The following is a 466-nucleotide window of genomic DNA, read 5'->3' on the forward strand; positions in this document are numbered from 1 at the left end:
TCACCATCTTTCGGGTCCCGACAGGCATGCTCACACTCGAACCCTTCTCAGAAGATCAAGGTCGGTCGGTTGTGCACCCGTGAGTGATCCAGCCAATCAGCTTCCTTGCGCCTTACGGGTTTACTCACCCGTTGACTCGCACACATGTCAAACTCCTTGTTCCGTGTTTCAAGACGGGTCGAATGGGGAGCCCACAGCCCGACACCCTGAGCACGCAGATGCCGAGGCACGCTGTGAGGCGTGTGCTGCAGATCACGATTTAGGCAGCGACGTCTCTGCGGGCACAACAAAAGCCCGGGCTTAGGTCACCACCTTAATTTGTGTTGGTCCACGGCCCGAATCTATCGACGAACCGGATTGCTCCATTCCGCATCCGACCGGGATGAATCGCCGGCCCCCATCCGCTTCCCTCCCGACAATTTCAAGCATTCTTTGACTCTCTTTTCAAAGTCCTTTTCACCTTTAC

The sequence above is a fragment of the Brassica napus genome, unplaced genomic scaffold (genome assembly GCF_020379485.1).
Source record: "Brassica napus cultivar Da-Ae unplaced genomic scaffold, Da-Ae ScsIHWf_1104;HRSCAF=1569, whole genome shotgun sequence".
Classification (NCBI taxonomy): domain Eukaryota; kingdom Viridiplantae; phylum Streptophyta; class Magnoliopsida; order Brassicales; family Brassicaceae; genus Brassica; species Brassica napus.